Source organism: Tamandua tetradactyla, chromosome 3 (assembly GCF_023851605.1).
Source record: "Tamandua tetradactyla isolate mTamTet1 chromosome 3, mTamTet1.pri, whole genome shotgun sequence".
In the NCBI taxonomy this organism is placed as follows: Eukaryota; Metazoa; Chordata; class Mammalia; order Pilosa; family Myrmecophagidae; genus Tamandua; species Tamandua tetradactyla.
The window spans coordinates 137441307-137464572 of record NC_135329.1 but is presented as its reverse complement, the minus strand read 5'-3'; the positions used below and the strand labels follow the sequence as shown (position 1 = coordinate 137464572).

The following is a 23266-nucleotide window of genomic DNA, read 5'->3' as shown; positions in this document are numbered from 1 at the left end:
GAGTGAATTATAATATGCAAACACAGAATTAGAATCTAAAATGTAGGTTACCAGGGGATACAATGGGGCTAGAGAATGGGGAGCTGGTCCTTAATTTGTGCAGAATGTCTATGTAGGTTGATTGCAAATATTTGGAGGAACTAATTATAATATGTAAACTCACAGAGTTAGAACCTAAAGTATAGCTTACCAGGGGATACAGTGGGGCTAGAGAATGGGGAGCTGGTCCTTAATTTCTGCAGAATGTCTATATAGGTTGATTGCAAATATTTGGAGATGGGTAGTGGTGATGGTAGAGCATTATTGTGAGAGCAATTAACAGCACCGAATTATGTTCATGAATGTAGTTGAAAGGGGAAGTTTGGGTTATATATGTTACAAGAAGGAAGTTAGAAGATAAAATAGGAGAACGTTTAACGCAGTGAACTCTGTTGTGGATGATGGACTGTGATTAATAGCACAAATTTAAGAATTTCTTTCATGAATTATAACAAGTGTATGACACTATTGCAAGGTTCTAATAAGGGAGGTATATGGGGAAAATATGCCAAACGTAAAATATGAAAAAATTTTTTCAAGGAAAATCCAACATGATTATCCCAGAGTCACTTGCAGGAGGGGTGGTATTTTTCACAGTTATGACCCATAAGATAAGTAAAAGCGTCTAGGTGGTCTGGGAAATTTCTTGCAAAAAAAGAGCTGAGTCAGCTAGCACAAGGCTTTTACCTTTGCTTTTCCTTTCCTCATGCCTGGAATGTAGTCAGTATGCTGGATGTTAGGTTGAAACCACAAGGCAATAAATAGGAGGATGAAATCCACTGGTCAAGGATGGCTGAGAGAATGAAAAATTGATCTTAGGTCCCTGAGGACTGTGGTTCTGCCATGCCATGTCTAAAGTTTTACTTCCAGACCGCATGTCACGTCAGAAAACAAAATCTCTAATTGATTAAGCTAGTAAAAGTCGGATTATTTCTTAGCAGCTGAACCTATACCAAGCTGACGCAATTAGACTATAAGGAGAATCCTAAAAATTCCTTATAAGGACAGTTTCCAAACAAGTATTCAGAAGCATTCATTTACTTTGGCAATTATGAAACTGATATATTCATATTCTCATCTACTTTTAAAAATCACTTCTTCAGGTTGCTCTACTAGGCATAATATACCCAGCTCCCATGTACAGACACATTATGAGTACATTTCATCATTCCATTTATTCATTCAGAAAACACTGATTGATGGCCCAGTGAGCCCTGGACTGGGGCTGGCATGAAGAATGACCAACTCAGTGCCTGACTAGAAGAAGCTGAGTTAATTTGAAAGCAGTGAGGATCTTTTTTAAAACATACTATCCAGTTCTTTGCTTCATACAGGTTGTTTATCACATACATATCAACTCTCCAAGAGACTTTTGATAAGCCTATTACCATGATCAACATTAGCAAAACAGAACACTGGAAGAACAGTATAATTATGCTCAAAACACTATTTCATAATTTGAAAAATTTAACTAAATATTGCACCAATACGGTCATTACAGTTGTGAGAAATAATTGAATAAAATTCATCAATCCATCCACTGTTAAACCTGCTTTACCAAAATCAGACTATAGGTAAAGGCACATATTTAGGGCTACTCCACTTTTTTGGGTCATTTTTATGATTTTTTTAAAAATTACTTTACATCAGATTTTAATACGAGTATCAAAGGCAATTATTTACCATAGTATGGTAGACAAAACACTGGGTGAATATCAGGAAAATCACTTTCCACTGACGTTTCTTTCTCTGTGTTACTTTGAACACATCACTTAATTTCTTTCTGCCTCAGTTTCCTTATGAGTTAAATGATTGGATGGAAGTAGATAATTTTGTTCTTTTGTAGACCTAAATTCTCTTATTTCGCCACTGTATTCTCAATGTGATGCATTAACAGACAGATTTTCCCAGTAAGAGCAGCACATTAAAATTATTTTTAAATGATACATGGCTACTTCTCTACTTCTCTTGTCTCAGGAATTATACAACTTAGCTCACATACAATATCAAACCACAACTTTACATATAATTAAACAATATAATGTTATATTAACAAATTTAGATTGCTCAGAATTATATGATGAGATTAGTATTATTGATTCTAGCTTTTAAGGACATAGCTTGCAATGCACACATTTGAAATAATTGAATGAAACTTATCTAGAGAGCACATTGTTTTTAATTTGCTATTCAGATGTATTCCCTGGATACCTAGGAGTTAATCTAACAAAGCCAATCTCTAAAGTACAGTGACCCCCTTGCCCCATTTTGAGAAATTGCCTTCAAAGTCTAAAAGGAAAATTCATTATATAAAAAATCCAAATGTTGTAATTCAGTTCCTATTTTTTAGTACAGATGACAGAAGTGATAAATTAGTACATCTGAGAGTTATCTGCAAACCACCACAGATAGGTACCTATTTCTCTTATTACTTGTATGAAAATAACAGGAATTGCAACACACTAAGCATAACCAGTTTAACCCAGTGCATTCTGAATCTGATATACAAGATTAAAAATGCTATCAAATCTTTTAAACAAGATGTTTAAGGAACATGAACACTCTTTACAAATCCTTTAGTTATCATCCTGCAAACCAACTCACATCCCCAGCTCCTACTCTCATTACACGTACATAATTTCCCCTATACTCACCACAATGAGTTAAATGTAGACAAAAGCTCTCCCGGTGGCAGCCTTTGAGCCATTGCTTTACCATTCCCTTCATTTTAGGTGTCATGGTACAGTACTTTACAGAGAGCAATTCGTTCTGGACACTGAAAAAAAGTGTCTTGCACTAGCTGGAAGATTTGGCTTTTATACTTCTGGTCATTCTTCTCCTAAAAAGAATAAGACCAATTTCAGAGCTATTCTTAACTCTCCTTCCAAAATATTTCAAAAGAGAAAGACGAGCAAGACTTCATGATTTCCAAGCAAACTCCCAGCCTGCCCGCCTGCCTGCTGCCGCCAATACTTCTTACTCTTACTGGTGATGACATTCAGCTAGCTCCCAGCCCTGACGCTTCGTTATGTAAGGCTGTCTAGGTCAAGTGTAGGAGACACTCTGCTGGCCTGGGAAATCTCATGGAACTGTTCCTTCAGATTAACACTTCAGGGGCTATGGAAGCTGGAGGAAGCTGAGCTTTACTACATCTTTTGGGGGTAAATATTTGTGCATGATTCAGTGGTTTATATACTATAGTCTCAGCAGATGCCTATCAGCTGTGCCAAAAGGTGCAGGGTGAAATTACTAATATTTCAGTTCTGTTAGCATACTTGAAAAGCATAGTAAGTCTTCTAACATTCCTGGCTTTACCACACTTAGGAGTAAATAAATCATAAATTAGATTTGCTTAACAAGCATCATCTCTTACCATCCGGGATTTAATGTTGATTTGACTGTTTAAACTCTGAAGACAATCCATTTGCTCAGAGGTGTTGGAGGAGAGAATTATGAGATGTAGCTATTAACTCGAAGAGATTTACTGCAGTTCTTGGCTGTTAGATTGCCCTTGTTCTGATTGCAAATTTGCTTCTCTTGTAAATGAACTATGTGATTTCCTGTATCTGTTTTCTGCTATGATTGATTGTGATAATATGAGTGTGGAGCCTGCATAACATGACAGCTATGTGACTTCAACAAATAATAAATCCTGCCTACTTAATACCAAGGTGAATACTGCAGTAAAAGCACATTTGATACCAGCTCTGAATGATGTTGCTTTAACTGCATTGGATTGAAAGGTGCTGTGTTGAGGGACCTTGAAGAGATGATCCCGGGTTTGACAAGAACAGTTATTCACTCTAGGAGTAAAAGTAGAAACAGTGCAGCACTGATTCCGCTTTAGACTCTCACACTGTGTCCTGGAATGACAATTAGTTAAAATAGCAGGCTGTCATTGCAGGCTGCAGAAAGGCCTGGAGAAAAGGGTAAGATTGCCGCAGCTGTGTCCCACTGGCAAGACATTTTAATAAGAATTTAACCAGAGATGATGATATAACAGATGGCATCTAATTTAAAAGATAGGTGGATATTTAAAAAGTTGAAGGCAAATGCAGCACATTTGAGATGGTTCCACTCCCTATAAACACTGCAAAGTTTAGTGTCTTGGTTAGAATGTCATGAGTTAGAAAAATAAAGGCAATGGAAACTCTACTCATGATGTAAAAAAAAACTGAATGAAAAGTTTAATATTCAGTTATTTATTTGGGTGTCTCTAAATGACTCTAGCTGGCACGAGGTAGGTTAATTAGGAAGGAATAACCAGTTAAGCAGGCAGTTTTTTGAGGACCCCAGGTCTTATATTGCTTTTATTAAATTTAAAGAATGAAAATGTGTTACTGAAATGAATTTATTTGGAGTTAGTTTTCACTCTACTAATCAAGATTAACAGTATCACACTGATTATTTATGAGGAAAATATACTGCTTACCATGTTACACTATATTTAATTGATTAAATATGTACATGTTTTCCCAGATAATTTAAAGAGACAGTTAAGATCCCTTAGGGCTTACTTTTATACACTGATGTCAATAGGTATTTTCCCCACAGATATAGTTTGGCAAAACAGCCCCATCAGACCAGGCTTTACTCTGTTTGGTATTTAGAATATTCCTTAATATGTAAGTGGTCTATAAAGATTTTCAGAAAATGTTACTATGGCTACTGTTATAAGAGACTTTTCTTTCTGGTGATGAAGCTTAAACAGTGATAATCTTCATTTTTAAAGTAAGGCATTTGATTTAAATGAGGTCTATAGTTAGTGTTATTTCTGCCTTCTACATGATTATATTCCTCTAGATGTGAATTGCATTATTAATTCATCTGCACTGAAGTGAGCTAACATTTTTAGTGAGATTATATTTTAACATACCTGTAATGTTAGGGTAACATTTATTGAGTCCCTGCCTAAGGTGAGGCCAGTGATTCACAAAGTGTGGCCCCCTGAATAGCAGTGGAAACATTATCTGGACTTGTTAAGATTACGAATTCTCAGGCCTCACTCCAGACCTACTGAATCAAAACCTCTCGGAGTGGGACCTGGCAATTTGTATTTTAACAAGTCCTGCAGGTAACTGTAAGGTACACTAACATTTGAGAACCACTATGCTGGATGGTACTTGGTTTAAATATCATGAAAATAATTTTTACTACATACAATCATCTATTGTATGTAGTACAATCTATTAAAAAATCTATTGGCCTGGTTGCCCAGGCCTCCTAATGTAAACACTACTATGTTTTAAAGATCTATGTAATTATTTAGCACATCTTAGGCCTAAATTTACCCATAAGAAACTCTATTTTCCAACGGTTCCATATTTAGCTTTTAGAAGTTACATAGTGCAATGGGGAAAACACTAAGTAGAAGACTTAACTCTTCTGTGTATTCACTGTGTGATTTGGCATAAGTTACTGATAGGCTCTGATATTCAGTTTCTCATTTATAAAATGGGAGGTTGGCCTAAGTCAGGGTTCTCAACTTGGCACCACTGGCACTTTGGCTTGGATAATTCTTCATTGTGGCATCTGTCCTGTGCATTGTAGGATGTTAAGCAACACTCTTGGCCTCCACCCACAAGGTGCTAGTAGCACCACCATTCATGACAAATGAAAGTATTTCTAGACATTACCGTGTGTCTTCTGAGGGCAAATGCATGCATCTTCTCTCTCTCCACTGGTTGAGAATGATTGGTCTCACTTCACTCCCCTATGTAAAGTTTCGTTACACTAAATAATACAATCAATGTGTTATTTCTCCTTCGAAAGCAGGTGAAAAATTACCAATAAGCAAATAAATGTCTTACTTATGTAACCAGGTATAAGCTAAGGCGTCTTTGCCTGCTTGGATATCTAGGTATAATTTTCTCAAATACCTAGCAAATCCATAGCCTGTGGAAATCTAAAACCCTTCTGCAACTTCTCAGAAGACTGAAAGTCCTGGTTTTTATTTATTTGCCCTCTGTCTCCTGGAGTCCTGGTTCCAAATGTCCTCTCATATTTTTCAACACCCTCCCAAGTGACCCAATTCCTTCTGCCACTAGTTTCTACTAGAGATTTATTTATACAAATAATCTTTTTAAGTTTAATAGATTTTTTATATTTTTTTATTAATTAAAAAAAATTACAAGAAACACAAACATTCCCAACACATACACTCAGCAATTCACAATATCATCACATAGTTGTGTATTCATCATCATGATCATTTCCCAGAACATTAGCATCAATTCAGAAAAAGAAATAAAAAGACAATAGAAAAATATAACAAACAGAAAAAAAAATTTTACAGGCCATACCCCTTACTGATCCCTTTCATTGATCACTAACATTTCAAACTAAATCTATTTTAACATTTGTTCCCCCTATTATTTATTTTTATTCCATATGTTCCTCTCATCTGTTGACAAGGTAGATAAAAGGAGCCTCAGACACAAGGTTTTCACAATCACACAGTCACATTGTGAAAGCTATATCATTATACAATCATCATCAAGAAACATGGCTACTGGAACACAGCTCTACATTTTCAGGCAGTTCCCTCCAGCCTCTCTATTACATCTTGGATAACAAGGTGATATCTACTTAATGCATAAGAATAACCTCCAGGATAACCTCTCGACTCTGTTTGGAATCTCTCAGCCATTGACACTTTGTCTCATTTCACTCTTCCCCCTTTTGGTCCAGAAGGTTTTCTCAATCCCTTGATCCTGGGTCTCAGCTCATTCTAGAGTTTTTCTCAATCCTTGATGCTGAATCTCAGCTCATTCTGGGATTTCTGTCCCACGTTGCCAGAAAGATCCACATCCCTGGTAGTCATGTCCCACGTAGACAGGGTGAGGGTGGTGAGTCTGCTTGCTCTGTTGGCTGGAGAGAGAGGCCACATCTGAGCAACAAAAGAGGCTCTCTTGGGGGTGATTCTTAGGCTTAATTTTAAGTAGGCTTGACCTACCTCCTGTGGGGTTACGTTTCATATGAACAAACCCCAAGACTGGGGGCTCTGCCTATAGCTTTGGTTGTCCACACTGCTTGTGAGAATATCAAGAATTCAACTTGGGGAAGTTGAGTTTTCCCCCGTTCTCACCATTCCTCAAAGGGGACTTTGCAAATACTTTTCCACTCACTGATCAAATCACTCTGGGATTCATCAAGGCATCACCTGGACAAACCAACAAATCTCATGTCCTATACAAAGTTCCATGTACTTAAGGTGTTCAATCAACTATCTACATAAGTTATATTAGGAGATGCACTAGTCAAAGTATAGATTTGTACCAAATAAACATTTTTTGCTTTAGTCTCACAGATTAGTTGAAATTTTAAACTATTAAGTACCATCTATTTTCAGCACACTGCAGTAATGACATTCTTTTGTTCTTCCTCATGAAAAAACATTTTTTAAATTTGTACATTTAGTCACTATCATTATACACTCTAGGCATTCCTAGATTACACCATCTCAATCTTTATCGTCTATCTTTCTTTGTGATTTCATTTATGCCCCAGCCCTCCTCCCTCTATCATTCTCATATGCAGCTTCATTCAGTGTTTTAACATAATTGTATTACAGTTAGGTAATATTGTGCTGTCCATTTCTGAGTTTTTATATTCAGTCCTGTTGCACAATCTGTATCCCTTCAGAGTTTAATAGATTTTATGAAAGATCTGTTCCTCCCCTCATTCTGTCCCCCTCCTTCTCCCAACTCTGCTCCTCACCCCCTCCCTACAAGATATTCTGAGAGCTTCAATTTCTATTCCGTCTAGTATGAATAATAGTCCAGATTTCCATAGATTTTTTTCTTTTTTGGGGGGTGGGGTGGGGAGCAGGAACCTGGGACAAAACCCATAGCTTTTATATGCAGATATGAAAGATCAAACTCACCAGAGTTCAGAAGATCAAAACTACCCACTTTAGGATTATCCATTCTTTACTGAAGACAGTTGGGGTCTTATTATGTAATCATAAGATCATAAAGCCATAGGTCTGGAAGGGATATTAAGTTTAAGTTCATTTTCATGTCTTTAGCAGTCATTCTCTTGGCCTTTAAAATTACATGCCGCATACTAGAGCCTCAGAATTTTAAATTATATCTGCCCATGAACTGTTTCCTCAAACAATTCAGCAATTGAATCCAGACATTTTCTGGACACATGCATTGATATGTATGGGAGAAATAAAAAAGTCACATGCAAAGATATATATACATATATTTTCCCCAAGATTTAGAAATTCTTGTCAGTAGACTGCCCTATAAATTCAAATTGTATTGTTCTGAGACACCTGAATGAAGGGACCTAATCTAAGATGTAGATATTAAAATGCATCAGCTAGCTATATTTTTATTAATCAACATAATAACAGCTTATATTTGAGTGATTATCTACTTCTGTATAATTTTATAGACCTGCTCTTATCTGAGACCCACAGTGCCCAGGTAAGATAGATACTGTTTAGTCTGTTAAAGCTGCAGAAATACAGATCCCATAAAATGGGTTGTCTTTTACAATGGAGATTTATTAACTTACAAGCTTACAGTTCTGGGGCCGTGAAAATGTCCAGCTCAAGGCTTCAGCAGGCAATACTTTCTCCCCAAAGACTGGCTGCTGGTGATCTTCAGCAGCTCTGTCACAGGCCAAGGCATGTGGCACATCTGTTGATCTCTGCCTTCTCTCCCAGGTTTCACTGCTTCCAGCTTCTGGCTTCAGTGGCTTCTCTCTGTTTCTGGGGCTTTCTCTCTTAGCTTCTGAGTCCTTCTCTCTCAGCTTCTGTGTGTTTCTGTGAATTATGTCCTCTTATAAAGGACCCCTGTAAGAGGATTAAGACCCATCCTAGGCCACGCCTCAAACAAAATAACCTAATCAAAAGTTCCCACCCGCAACAGGTCTGCACTCACAGGAATGGATTAGCTCTTAGAACATGATATTCTGGGACCCATAAAGCTTCAAACCATCACACTGTACATACTGGACCCCATAAAGACATGCTCTTCCCATATATGAAATACATTCCTTCCATCACAATATCCCAAAAGCCTTAAATCGTTTCAGTAACAATATTAAGTACAAAGTCTCATCAAGATTAGTTACAGGTGTGGTCTGTTCTGGGGCACAATTCTTCTCCAACTGTGGACCTCTGAAACTTAGGAGACAGCTTAATCTGTTTTCAGCTAAGGGACAGTCATAGAGTCAACATCCCCATTGCCATAGGGAGACATTGGAAGGAAAACAGGAATCACATGTCCCAAAGAGTTCCTGAAAATCTGCAGGGCATATTCCATTAGATTTCAAGGTCTAAGAACCATTTATAGAGTGACATTTTGTCCTCAGGGCCTGATGGACTGGCAGCTCACCCCACCCACCACCTTGCTCGTGCTGGCGCAGCGGCCATGCTCTCTCCACCGAAATGAAGATGCCAACATCTCCAAGCATTGGGGTGATGACCAGTCTCTTGGGTCCACCCTCTTCAAGTTTCAGGGTGGCAACCAGATTCTCTGTAAACACTTGGGCACAGGCTCAATCCCCTCAGAACAGGGGGGTGGTAGCCAGACTCTCCTCAATCCCCAGGGAAGGTTCTCCATCCCCTCTAGAGACTGGAGGGACAGCACACTTCCTGAAAAACACAGTAGAAGGCCAATCCTCTGCCAGCTCTTGACCACATTCACCCTTTCCACACACATGGGTGGGCGCCATCTCTTGGCCCGAGAAGATGTTTTCATTTCAGACCTCAGCTTCCATGTTTCTGCCTTTGAAATAATTTTTCTTTCAATCTGTCCCTTTTCTGTCTGTTTTATTCCAGATTGGCAGTAATTCCATTCATACAGATAGCACACAAAAAATCTGTCAATTATGAATGTTGTACACAGGTGTAACTGTCAGACAATAGGACTTTCCACAAATCCTTTCTGGATAACTGCATTTCCAAGCCTGGCTTGTACTGAAATGGCTGACTAAATCCATGTTCAGTTAAATCCTCCCAAGGAACACTATTCTCTGGGGATTCATTTTCTGGAAGCTCAGAATTTTCCACCATCAATTTCTGATTTATATGTGCCCAGGAGTTCAGTTCTCAGCTTATCCATTTCTTCTTACATTTTACTATAAGCTTCCAAGAGAAGCCAGGCTGCTTTTTCCACATTTAGTTCGGAAATCTCCTCTGCTAAATAACCAAGCTTGTCACTTTCAAATTCTGCCTTCCTTTCAAGTAACGTTGGTGTGCTTAGGGAATGGTGAGGTGGAGTGGCTGATTGATAGTTCCTAGGTACAAAAGGAAGTGGAGAGGTTGGAAGAGCTGAGCCAGCTGTGAAGGTCATCCTCAGTGCTACTCTATAGCACTGTTTCTCAAAAGTTTATGTGCATGGGAATTGCCTAGAGATCTTGTTTAAGTGGAAATTCTAGCTTAGGAGGCCTGGGGTGGAGCACAAGATTGCATTTTCAATAAGTTCCCAAGGGAAGCTAATGCTGCTTGTTCACCAAGTTCTGAGAAGCAAAACTCTAAAACTTAGAAGTATGATTTTTCTAGTGTGTCTTTACAAATAATCCAGCAGAACAAGATAGCCCTTGTTTTTAGAAAATGAGCTAAGAAACAAAACACCTCATTGAGTTAGACGTTTACAACCCTAAGCTTTACCGAAGCAATCTTGTTTTCTGTGTTCATAATAGCAGTTGTGCTTTTTTTAGCTTCCCCATTTTTAACAAATTCAGACTTCTGGAAACTAAAACATGACCAGATTGGAGCAAATTTCTCCATGCTTTCCTCCTACTTTGTGTTTAGTTTACTTGTTGACTTGAGTGAGATTATTTCTAAACATGGTTACATTTTTTTCATGTAAAAAGTGAGAAGGAAGAGCGCCCATTTGTCATCCCCCATCCTGCCACAGGCCCTAACCTTACCCCCATGCTTAGCAGGAACACAGGCTGTGTGCCAGCTCTATACCTGAAAAGTGTCTTGAGTGGGCCACATATAGATGTGTCTTTTCCCTGTTGCATCCTGCATGAGGTGATGTAATTCTGCCCGATGAGGAACAGTGGTGTCACCTTCTCTGTGTTAACCTCTGAACTTGGATCCCAGTGAGTTGCACCATGATTTGAATAATGTACTGTTGCAGAACTTTCTACAAAGCAAGGAAGTATGGCCGAATGATAAGGCTAGGCACTAGGGAGAGAGATTGTTGGTTCTGAAACTACACCTACTTACCTCCTTGCTATGTGACCCTGGCCAGGTAACTTAACTCTTCTGAGCCTCAGTTTCTTCATCCATAAAATAATAATGATAACAGTATCTATCTTTTGAGATTGCTGTGAGGTTTTAAGTTTCTGCTATATATTAAATCTCAATAAATGTTAGTGATAAATTTTCCTCTTAAGCCATAATTAGAATTTATTTTAAAATATAATATCCAAATATTGAAATGTTTATTACCATGTTCCTACCATGTACTAGGAATTGCACTAGATATTAAGGCATTAAATAGAACCCTTTATCATAAATATTTCCCACATCTCTGTATAATACTTTAAATGTATGTGCTTATTTTTCAAGCAAAGAAAAAGAAATGCTTTCAGAGATAAAATGGGGCAAATTGTTGTTTTCCTTAGTTCCACCAACCCTTTACATCTGGTAGAACTTGCAAGTTGTCCTCTCTATGCTTATAAAGGAATGGAAGTTTTGACTGGAAGAGTGTGAATGAAGGGCCTTACACAGAGCAGGTTTAAGGGAGCCAGGATGGAATGATGAGGCACCCAGGGAATTGCAACAGTGGGAGGCCTGAATGGGCATGTGCTGAGAACAAAGTTCTGGAATGACGGAAGGTGTGCTGCCCTACTAGGTGCGACAGAAGGTGTGCTGCCCTACTAGGTGCTGTAGCCACGAGGAATGCAGCCCTGGGGACAGGGGTAGAGGAGTGGGAAGGGGTTGGAACATGGAGTAAAGTGCGAGAAGAGGTAGGTTGGTGTGGGGGGACCGTGAGTTCCTAAAGGTCAGTTACAGTGCACTGCACCCTCTGGGAGTCCTGCCCTCTGGCTTCCATTGGGCTTAGCTGGAATCAGAGGGTCTCACCCTCCACGCCCCACCTTCTAGACTCACCCATAAGCTGTGGGCCTTCCTAGCTACACTCCTGCCCCGAAAGCCCATCTTCCAGGCTCCAGCTCTCACTGGGATCCGGCTCCCTCTTTCCTCTTCTTGCCCCGGCAGGTGTAGGGGTCGCAATGGCTTCCTCTGTTACTAGCTCTTTGGTGCTTCATCAGACATCGTGGGATCCCTTACACCTTGTTGGTAAATAGATCCTTTGTGAAGTTCTTTTCATCGAAACCATTTTGAGTCTGGCATCTTCTTCCTGCCAGGATCCTGCCTAAATCAGATGGGCAATTTTAAAGCTTGAGGTGTGGCATAGTCATAGAGTCTGGTGGTGATGTATTAGAGGGGCAGATGGAGATATGAAGAGCCTCTGCCCTGGGGGCAAAGGGAGACAAAAAAGGGGCAGAATAGGGGAGATAGCACACGTGCATGTGTACACACACACACACACACACACACACACACATCATCAGAAGTTAGGCAAATTATCTGAGGTAGAACTTTTGAAAGTTCTCTCCTGGACATTTTTTTCTGCAATTCCCAAAATTAGATTGTCAAGCATTTCATCACTGCTGAATCAAGGAAAGATTCATATTCTGTATTTGCTTAATTGTAGTAAGAGTCAGGGTAGCGGAAATGTAAATGGGAACATCTCATATGTGTTCATTAAAGGGGTGCAGACCCAGAAATCCTTGCCTGCTTTATTTAGCCCATCCTTCCCCACAGAGAGGAGAGACACAGGTTACTTTGATGCAATGACAACAACTATGGTACAAAAGAGACTTTCTAAAAGAGGGACTAGAACATGGAAACAAATGTAGAGACTCTGACCCTCCTTTATGTCAAGGGGGAGGGAAAATGCTGGAATGAAATGGTTGTCATTTCAACAACCAATAAAGGGTAGAGGAACCCGCCTTTCCCCATACCATGGGTAAACATGTATAGAAGGCCTTTCGTTGGCCTGGGAGCACAGCTTTTAGCACCTCTCCCCCACGCCCGAGCCCCAAGGAGTTCCAGGTGTGGGTGAGACATCCTGGTACTCTGCTCTGTCTGATATGAAAAGGAGCAATCATAAAAGTACCAAATCAGTTCAGGGACCCCCAGATTTGTAAGGCAGTCCAGGAAGAATGGACTACATGTATTACTGTCTGGCCCTCCACGCATCTTCTTCCTTCTCACTTGCTGATCTCTTCTAAACAGTATGAAACCCTGGAGTAGGTCATTTGAAACCCCAAATGACCTCTATTATCTGGCCCCGGATGGAAATGTTGCTTTTCCCAATGGAAGAGGGAAGAAGAAAGGATGTAATCATATGTGGTTGTGTGAATTTGTAATTGGACTTCTGAAGATCACAACTGCTTGGAGTTGTATGGAAGGTGGATGTTCAATATGTTTCTCAGAGGACGTTAATCTCTCTGAGGAATGTGGCAGCAACTAATTCTAATGACACATGTACACATTATGGATGGCTTTGCTATGCTTCTGTTAAAGTTAATGGCTTCTGTCTTTGAGCATATGAGGAAAAAGATGTTGGTACAAACCGTTTAGGGAAACAGGAACTAAATATTTGCTTATGCTCAGTTATGGCAAAGGTCAGTTTTATTCTCTAAATAGAGAGCTTCTCTCCATAAATACCAGCTATTTCCTTTAATGTAAAGAAAGCCCTCTCCATAAAAATAATCTAATTTAACCTCTTCAATATGTAGATATTTGATATGGTAAACTGAAAAGTATATTTAAATGACATTTTAATGGTATTGGGTTCCAATACCATTATTAAGTATCAATCATGTTTTTCTTAGCAATTACTTTAGTTGAGTCCTCTTTGGAAAGGGGTAGGGGAAATGCTGCATGAAATAGATCAGGGAACAATCCAAACATAATGTTTAATGTTACAATTATATTGGCTTCTGAAGAGAAAGAGAGCAAAGGCTGCATTTATACACAGAATAAAACACAGCACAATAACTTTTAATCTTTTCTGAATGCTCACACATTTTCTTACTTATATTTATGTAAATAAATGTAACTTATCTACTTACTAACTTATCTATTTATAACTTAACTACTTATTAACTTATTTATCTTCCTATGGCAGGAGAACTGGATATAATGCTTTAAACACTGTGATATACCTTGATCTTGTCGTAAGGGCCAACGTCTTATTAAGCCTTTAGATATGTTTAAACAAAGAGGGATAAAGTTCAGGATTGTGAAACATTAATCGTGTTCCTTTATATGAAAGATAATTGTCATATAAAGATGGTTTTAATAGCCTAAAGAAACAGAAAATATATTCTGTTTATATTTTGGTTTTCCAAAGAAATTCTAAAACTTCAAAACCACTTACTTCCTGGATATTTTCTGGCACTCTCTTCGCTTCTGCATCCCTGAAAGCAGTCAACATTACACCCTGCTTGCCTGGTGTTCGTGTCCTTGAGCCCCAGCACTTTGGGGGTAATATTTAAGAGTAGTAAGTGGGGTTAGACTGAGAGACAGTCACTTTCTTCACCCTTTCCTAAAACAAGGTTGGTTAGTCCATCACCTTCTTAAACAGCAACTGCAATCATTTACTCCATCACATTCATCTCTGTCAAAACATGAGTGAAAATCAATGGTGGCATATCTGGAAATACTCCACTGACTTCCATTTTGCTCCTACATGCTGTGTTACAAACTTCAATGGACTTTGTGGTACAAAACCATCCATGTGACCTAGGACATTGATCTCCTCCTATCTTAAATGAGAGCCTCTGTGTGGATGGTCTCTACAAATTTCTTGCCCCACAATTCCAAGAATCCTCCATGATTAGCAAAACCATCTCCATAAAGCAGCAGGAAGGATTTATGTCAATTGACCTTCTTTTTTATGAGGTTTAAAAAGTTATTTTCTTCTGCCTGCCAATTGGGTGAAGTTCATTAGGTCTCAGGAAATTTTATCAGTTCATCTTCAGAAAACACTTTAATTCAACCACAGGTGCTGGGATATGTTAGGGGAATAAAATAATTAATAAAACATAGGTTTTTTGCTCTCAAATCGATTATAGAGTGGGGTCATGTGGTGGGAGGGTCACAGAGAGAAGGTTGAGGGAATACGTGACCAGAAAAGAGAGAGTACTCCAAGCAGAGGAAACAACGGAAGAAAAATAGAAAGGTAATGAGAGTGCGATGGGTCACATCTGGTTTGGGGAAAGCCAAAGAATCTGATGATGTGAAAAATAGCTGATAATGTATCTTACACATTTGCTAAAGGAAAAAGCTCTAAAGTTCTCCAAATAATAGATGTAAAATTGAAAAAATAAATGGAACATTAAAGTGATTTTTCTTATGTTGCAGTTAACTGCTATCAGATGCTTGGGTAGTGATATAATAAGGGAATGATGATATTGTATGAAGTGGTAAAAATGTAATTTTGTAAGTTAATACACATTTTGAACCTATCTCACAGTGCTGACCTCATTAGATGCAATACATCCATATATTTAATTACCCTTTGAGAAACTGGGTTTATGTGTTATTGCTTTGTTCTTGTCCAAAAATCCTGCTTATTTGGTTTGGGAATACCATTATTTCCTTCTCCAATAGCAATGGATGCTGGTGTAATTCAAAAGAAATTGCAGTGAGTCTCCCATCAGGATGTAACTGCATCCCTGGAAATGGTCATCTGTTGACTGACAATAAAACTCTGGCTTGCAGAGCTCTGGATGAAAGGGGAGACTGGGGGATCTGTTAACTCCATGAAAATCCCACTGCCTTCCTTCCTCTCTTTATCATTTTAAGCTACTGCCTTATGTAAAAAAAAGACCTTTACCATTTTTTCTCCTCTACCACCAGAAAGAAAGAGAGGGAACTGAGGGAAATTTAGAAATTTTTAGAAACTTTGTATAAAATATTAAGTATTTGTGTGTGTGCCTGCAAACACACTGCAAAGATTCTACAGCTACTTGGAAACATCATAATCAAATCAGTAAGAGAAGCTATTTCAATAATTTAGGCTACTATGATATCATTTAAAAAACTATCATCTATGACTCAAAGATTGCAAGCCTATACAACGGTTTTTGTTTAGTAAATTCCAGTGGGGGGGTGCTTTAAAATATTTTGACATTATGTTTTAAAAAAATAGCTGATTAGGGCGGTGTGATGGTGGCTCAGTGGCAGAATTCTCGCCTGCCATGCCCAAGACCCGGGTTTGATTTCTGGTGCTTGCCCATGCAAAAAAAAAAAAAAAAGCACTATATTGATTTTTGATTTTTCTTTTTTTTTAATTTGTGGGGTATATGAACTTTATCACAGTCTCAAATTTTCACAGGATAGTCTGAAACTCTTAGGTCAATTATGTGCTTTCAAGAAATTGTAGCTTTAAATTTGCTATAAAAACTGATTGGTTCTAGTCCTAAAAGAGGATACTTAATTGTCATTTCTTTCTTTATTTATCTAATAACAAGTAAATTCCAGATTCATTTCTGGCTCATTTTTTTTAAAAGAATAAATTATCCTGAAAATAAAGTTGTGAGTTTAATATTTTCTGTGAGGAAATTATTTCTATTTCTAAAATAAGGGCTGCTAAGGGAACTTTGTCAGTAAATGCTTTGTCAATAAAAAAACAAAAACTTTCTCAGAACCAATAATTGGTAGTAACTCTTTGTAGAATGATTCCTATCCAAATTATCACTGGGAAATTCATGCTACAAAAGCAAAGTCCTAAGGAGTAAAATGTTGATTACAGGATCACATCAGTGCTATGCTTCAAATGAGTTTCATTTTTCATTCACAAAGCCAGGGTTTGAGCACAGGCAATACAGCAGTCTGCTGGATTTGAGATTATAAAGACTGGGTTCAACTTGCTATGGGTGTGCAAATGTCTCAGCAGAAGGCCTGCCACCTCCCAGAGACTGACTATACACCCCCAGGTTCACTGCAGCCACCAGCATCCAGGTGCTGCTTTCCTTTAGGGAAGACTTAACTTCATGGGATTTGGTGATCCAAGATTCCCAAATAAGTTATGGGAGAGTCTGGAACTGGTTTCTGCCTTAACACTCAAATGCTATTTATAACTCTCCGTGTAAGGAAGTCCAGCCCAAGTAACCTAATGATTTGGCAATTACTTTGGGAAATTTTGGCCAAAGACCAAGGATGCCTCCTTTCTCCTTGTCATGCCTCAGATTAATTAATAAAATATTTTTATAAGGCAACTAAATAAAAGCTTTAAAACGCCAAGAGATGGACATCAGGTAAAATGTTTTTTGATAACAAATTCCCTTTTTTGATGCAGGAAAACATTAAATAGTATTCAGATATAAATCCACTGATCTCCAACCTTGTGGTGTTGAAGACTCTGCCCTTGAACTCTCTCAAGGTTCTAACTGAAACAAGAAACTCTTCTGTCTGTCTTAGAATGGACAGACAAAATGCCCTGACACCGCTTATTGTGACCTGAGTGTCTGCTCTCCCTCATTAGTAACCAAGAAATGTATTGGCATTGGTGATATCACTGATGATAATATTGACTGTGATTATAGCATTTCCTTTGTTGTTTGGCACTGAGCAGTGAACTGCTGCTAGCACCCACCAGAACTGTAACAGTGAGAACCAAACTGTCATGACGAGAGAACTATATAAGGACTGAAGGACATATTATGCTTTCATTTTCTTTCCCCTGTTGGGAACCGTCTCATTGAAATGGCATAACCTGAACTCTTAGCCAGTTTAGGAAGTGCACACGTTCACAGGTGGGAGAAATATCATCACATAGGAAATGGCAAGTAAATCCCTTCCACCTTTTAGGGCACGATAACAGAGGGTCACCTGAAATGACTAAATTTAAGGGTGGGGAAAGGGGGGAGGATTACCTTTTCATTCTTTTAATTTAGAAGCATAGTAGTGAGAAAAAGACAAAATTATAACTCATTAAATTAACTTGCTACAACAAAGATGATTAAAAGGTAGAGGTGGTTGTACAGGAAGTTGATAATCTAGGAGGAGACGTAAGGGATGCATAGAGGACTCTCAGCACAATGTGGGAAGGAACAAGTGCAACCGTGATATAAGGTAGCACAGACAACGGTTCATTTTAATGCATCTTGTTCCAATTTCTTTTTTATGAGTATGCGATTTTAAGTGTATATAAAAGCAACTTAATACATACCTCATATTTTTCCTTTATGCCAGTCCTTCCATAGGAATTTCTAATGTTACCGATGTTGATAAAATGCTTCAGTTCTGCTGAATGAAATATGTTGTATATAGAATGAGAAGCTATTTGTTAAAGGTATTTGATGTGCAATGGGCAGGATGATTTCCCTTTTTTTAGAATCTATATCAGAATAGTCATTTCTTCACTTCTGCTCAATGCTTTCAATTCAAAATGATCATATTCCATAAAATAAAACATGAAATTGTTTTGTTAATAATAAACAAAATATTATCTACTAAGAAAACAGATTAGATACTAGATAAGAAAGAAATATTTGAAATAGGCCTTCAAATTATTGGTAGAACGTTCCATGCATAGACGAGGGAAAGTTCTATCCAGAGAAATGAAAACTGTGAATAAAGATACTGAGGTGGAAGTGTGGCGGTGTATGCATTGAAAATAGCATCCCTATTCATTTGACCGAACTGTCAAAGTAAACTCCAAAAAAGAGAGGGACTTTGATCTGATTTGTTCACTGATGTATTTTCAGCATCTGGAGAAGAGCTTGGAATGTAGTAGGTACTTGTAGAAGTGAATGAACAAAGTGTCAGGAGTCCAGAATATGAGCAGTACTTGATGGCTATTAAGGGCTGAGGAATTTGGGTTCCTGCGGTGAGTGTGCTGGTTAGGACTCCATGGAGGGACAGAAACCAAGTTCAATTAAGCAAACATGGAGTTTATTTTGGTGTATTGTGGAGCTCCAAATCAGGAGAGTATCTGGGCCTCAGAAAGGACTGGAGTTGGGGACAGGAAAGCCAGAATTCTCTGGCTCTGTCTTGGTCACTACTGCTTTCTGCTTATCTGTTTGATTTCTTTCTCTCGTCTCCCTGGCTGGCCTGGCCTTGAGAAGCACTGCAAAGGAAGGCTGGCCCCCACAGCTGCCAGGTTCAGGGAGCAGCTCTCTTTAGCCCAGTTTGTTGGACCTTTTCCCCTGCTCTGGTCTTCAGTAGCCAGAAAGGTGAGTTCACTTCTGTAGATCAGAGAGGCGGAGCTGTTGAGAGGACTGCTGTGAACAGACACTCCAAAAAAATTGTCTCATATATATAACCAACTAGAAGTCATTAAAGCAGTCACATGAGGCCAGAAGTGTCTTGGTTTTTATGTCTGTGTAGTTAAACCCTAGGTATGACTCACATGGAATATGTTAACCTAAAAAATATATAAACCTGCTAGTTCACCTATTTCCTACTCCCTCTTTATCGCTAACATCCTGGCAAGTCTTTACCAAACGTTGGTCACCTTTTTCTTTAGCTCCTTTAAACATTGCCTTGCTTCTATCATGAGCAACATCATGTCCCAGACACTGAAAACTTTAAAATTAGCATGCTTATGCTACCCTGATTGGCTTTTGTTAAAGTACAGAATTTTTGAGCTGGAACAGGAAATGATCTTCTCAATTTCTTTCTTTTATAGATGAGAAGATGAGCTGATGAGTAGTTTATAAATTGGGGTAAGAAATGTTTTGTGGGCATAGAAATAAAAATTATATTCCTATGATTCTAGGGTAAGGAAGGGTGGGCTTTCAGATACGATACAAAGGGCATCGAATTTTGAGACCAACAGCCTATAGTTTTGTTGCTCTGCAAGCTATACAACCTTAAATAAATCTCAATAATGCTCAGAATCTTACAATACCCTCAACTGCCGACGGGAATAATTATAACAATCTATACAGTCTCCATCTCACAGTCTTACAGGAAGGAATAGAAAAATGAATATTAGAAGTGATGTTTAATAAGTGATAAAGTATGCAATAATAGTTAACAAGAGCTGTGCTGAGTGACAAAGGAAAAGAAAACCAGGATGAAATATTTACTGAAAATTACTGTAAATTACTAATCTACACATAGTTAATTGTGGAGCTTGTGCCTCCCCAAATGTTAAAGACTAATTCATGTTTAGAGTAGAGAATATAACACAGAAAGATGTACTCTCAGTTCTGGAGTTATAGTTTAGCATGGATTTCCACTGTCTTAGAAAAACCTGATATACATGACTCATATCAATAGGTAATACTTAGTTGGATTCAAAATATATACATGCTTGCTAAAACATGCTATTATGACTAAGTTTAGGTCATGGCCTCAAGATGGAAAAAATATATTGGAGTAAAGGATAATAAATCATGAAATTTAGAGTGGGAAGATAATCTTGTTTAACCTCTAATTACAGATGAAGATGAGGAAAATGTAAGTTTCCAAAGAATAATTCTGTGACTTGCTCAAAGGCACAACTCCTCAGTGTTAAACTTGAAGTAAAACTCACATCCCTTCATATCAAGCTGTTCACTGTAATATTGAAACTATTACTAAAACACATTAATGAGAAAATTTTCATGTAAAGATACAGATCCTTAATACAGGGTCACATGCTTTTCTCCTGGTGGGATAAAATAGGAAAATAAAGTTTAATTCTTGAATTACTATAAAGTATGGAGGTCGCAATGATTCTTAATAGGAATAAAGTTAAACTTTTCAGCAAAATTTAAAAACTGCACCTAAGTTACTTGATATACTTGACAATAACTATATTTAATTTTAACTTTCTCATATTTGGTTCATGAGGTGTATGATATGATAGAGAAGCTGGGATGAAAGAGAAGATGAAGCAATAGAGAGAGCTAAAAGGAAGAAAGGAAAGGAATAGGCTGAGAGGGAAAACAGAGCTTGAGAAAGAACCCACAAATCGGGTTTGTGAGAAAATATTTAATGTTTAGCCACTAGATGGCGATGTAATGTAAGGTGCGATAGAGACTTTTTTTTTTTTTTTTTTTAAACAAGCTATTTGCTGATTTGTATTAGGTACCATAGAGTGAGGCGAGGATGAAGCCGAGAGGATACTGCAGAGGTCTCTGGTGCATGTGTGTATGTGTGCGTGTATGTGTGCTTGTGTATGTGTGTTCTGCCCCAGTGAGACTGCAACCCTTGTAAAATACTCGGTCCGTTTTTGCAAGAAGGAATCTGAACAATTGCAACTGAAGGCACGTTGTTATCTGGTCTCTTGGAGATGCTGTTTCTCACTGCGGATGGATAATTTTCCTTTTATCAGGTAAGCCGTCTAATTGTTTCACCGCGATCCTAGGCATATTTGTTTTAACTATTCCTTTGGGAAAAGAGCCTGTGGAAATACAGTTTGGGCAGAACAGGAAGTCCATTTTTGTGTGTGAATTCGGACCAACTGTCCCCCTCCTCCCTCTCTTCTCCTCCCCTTTTCCTCCCCTTCCCCTCCCCCTTCCCCCTCCTCTCGCAACCTTCTACAAGCCGAAATCAGGTTTGTTTTGCAGTTCAGCATTTTGATGCAAGATAGGTTTCTTCGGCCTGAAATAAGATTGGAAACTGGCCAGTTCTTGCCTTTCCTGCCTTCCTCCTGGTTGCAGGTCTCCGTTTGAAGCCCCTTCCTTCACTGTTGCTCTAGAACTTAGACTAGCTGGCTGTGAATAGAGGTCATATTGTTCCTTAGGATGGAGCAAAAATTAGATCTCAGTTTTAACTCCACAGGAAGGAAGAAGGCAGCCGGACCGGTGCCCGAGCCTAGCACTGCAGGGGTGTCCAGCTGCCTCGGCAGAGGCTGGGCTTTTGAGAAGAAATGCCTCTTGCCTCGGAGGGGCTGGGGGAAGGCAATGCTTACCTCCTCGCCTCCCACCACCTCTCCTATTGAACCACACTAAAAAAGGCGCTTGGGGGAAGTGGTGAAGAATGCCTTTTTCCCTGGAATGCCAACTGGGAAAGACTGATTTACTTTTAGTTAGACAAAGGTCACCATCATCAATGATACTGCAGATGCCGTTTGGTTCCCAGTGTGAGCCGTCTTGCTTTTCCAAATAGCACAAGCAATGTTTCCTGGTGGACCCGAGACTTTTTCAAATGTCTTTGTACTCGTAGATTCATTCTCTCCTACCTGTTTGAGGTATGTGTTTAAAGACACCCCGCCCCCACCTCTTCTTGTCACATTTGCTTCTCATATTTCTTTTTGCGCCCCTTCGGATACTTACCATTGCCACTCCTCTGTAACAAATTAGTCCAATTCCAGTGGTGGTAGATGCTTCTTCACATGGCCCATGAAATGATATATAAGTCAAAGCAGGGTTTGTTTCTCTCAATATGTGCACTAAATGTTTCTAAGGTGCAGCAACAAACTTGCAAGTTGCCACATGCTGTTGCAATCACACCTATAAAATGTGGTTTCTTTTTCTATGCCTTTGCAGGTTTCACATGGTATATTTCTGATGCGTTAGTGTAGTAACAGAACATTTTTCTCAGAAGAGCACTTTTAAGTCATCCTAAAAGGGTGACGCCAAGCAGAAATAGGAAAATTCCATGCTGAGGTTGGTGACTCCTGCTTTAGTTCCTTCTGCCCAGAGCAGGGGGTGCATTTACCTTTCCTGTTTGCTGCAATACCTGGCACACCAGGGTGATGCAACTTGGAGCTTCCGCACACACGTTCACCCGGCGTCTGACACTTGTCTTTTCCCTTTATGCATTTTGGAAGCAGAATAACTGTGGTGAAAACTCCTTTAAATCTGCCCTTTGTGGTTGTTGCTTTTGTAATTGCCATTAAGCCATTGTATCTTGTAGGGAGGAATTTGCAGTTTGGGCCTTCCTCCACAAAGCTCCTTGAAAAGATCTTTAGATGGTATCTATTTTAGGAACATAATGTGTAGACAGGAATGGATGCCCACAGAAATTTACGGGAAAACACTTTGGTGGAGAGGGTGAGGTAACATAAACCACTGGAGCAGGGCTCAGGTGGCTGGTTATGTCACACGTGCCCAACAATGGAATTAGTTTTCATTAAACTCACTGCAACTCATTTGTGTGGCTTTTTTCTTCCCGATTCACATTGTTTGTTTGTTTTTTTTTCAAATATATATTTAGGAGGCCTGTACATCCGGAATGCTCATACTGGTAAAAATAACACATTGGATTTTGCTCGTTTCCTAATCGTCTCTGTTTGCA

The 23266-nt window shown here is 38.8% G+C and overlaps 1 long non-coding RNA gene across 1 annotated transcript in view; it reads right to left on the bottom strand.

The window, feature by feature from the left end:
- Positions 1-743: 743 nt before the first annotated feature.
- The window catches only part of LOC143677715 (uncharacterized), a 187143-nt gene continuing 164620 nt past the window's right edge, over positions 744-23266 (bottom strand). Inside the window, exons 4-5 of the long non-coding RNA XR_013172831.1 lie at positions 2694-2878; positions 744-832 (exon numbers count right to left, since the gene is read on the bottom strand). This is a non-coding gene — a long non-coding RNA (uncharacterized LOC143677715). The remainder of the gene's footprint in view (positions 833-2693; positions 2879-23266) is intronic.